This window comes from Carassius auratus, chromosome 5 (genome assembly GCF_003368295.1).
Source record: "Carassius auratus strain Wakin chromosome 5, ASM336829v1, whole genome shotgun sequence".
Classification (NCBI taxonomy): domain Eukaryota; kingdom Metazoa; phylum Chordata; class Actinopteri; order Cypriniformes; family Cyprinidae; genus Carassius; species Carassius auratus.
This window is the reverse complement of record NC_039247.1, coordinates 9,516,848-9,518,067: the sequence shown is the minus strand read 5'-3', so window position 1 is coordinate 9,518,067 and position 1,220 is coordinate 9,516,848.

Sequence of the window (1,220 nt, the reverse complement as noted above, 5' to 3'; positions counted from 1 at the left end):
TATAAGGGTATTCTTAAGGCATTGTAGTGAATGCATAATGCATTATATAAAAAACTTATAGTTTTTAAGAGTTTGATTATTTATAAAACAATGAACGTTCCATTCACTTTTACAATGGATTCTATTTCTCATGGTTATAATGTATTCTAAGTCTCATACCTTGCCATTTTTCCTATGCTACTTAAAGCATTCAAAGACCACTTATAAGCAGTAATAATAATATTAAAAAAATTATCTCAAACAGCCATTAGATCAGATATCACATTCAGATGAATGTGGAATATGACACATTTACTTTGAACTATTTTAAGTGTAATATCAGTTTGATTACTTTATAGACCGCTGTAAATAAGTAACTCTGCAGCGACATATCAACTAGCGATCATTAGAGTATTAGTATGTCTGCTACTTTAAATATTCTGTATGCTAACACTTTATTTTGATGGTAATGGTAAGTGTCTTTGCAAGTACGTCAGCTTATTCTATCATACTAGATTCTACCATTCTTGACCATATTAATACTCTAATGAGGGTTAGTTGGCATCTAGTTGCAAAGTTTCCTATAGTTGATTGATTAAGGGGACCATCAAAATAAAATGTAACCATATAAAACATAGCGTTTTTTTAATTGGAGTATTAAGCTCACATCATTTCATTAACATTAGCTCCACAGGAAACACTCAAATAACACTCAACATCTAACCACTCACAAGCTGTAGTAAGATACTGTGCAGATCTTAAATAAACAATGTCAAGATATGATACAGTCCATTATACTGTAAATGAAGTAGATTTAATATGTTGTTCATTGTGTGTTATAAATAATCATACTCTTAAACTTATAAACAAATATGTAAGTATTATGTATTATAATTTTTATGATTATTCATGAGTTGATATATACGGTTTTTTTAAATAATGCATTATGCATTCATTATAATGCCTTAAGAATACCCTTATAATGTATTATAAATACGAGCTTCATAGAAAGTGTTAACAAGTTGACTATACGTTAATTAACATATTGCCAATTTAGCTCATTGTAAAAGTAGCTCATTGTAAACCTGTTTTAATAACAAACTGATTTCATTCCAAAGAGTGTGTTTTATTGTTGTGTATGTTGCAGCTGCCTTAAAACCAAAGAAACCCAAAATAAGTCCTAGAGGGTTTGTGTTCTGTCAGGTTCCTGTATTAATTTAAAATGCCTTTAGCATGAATTA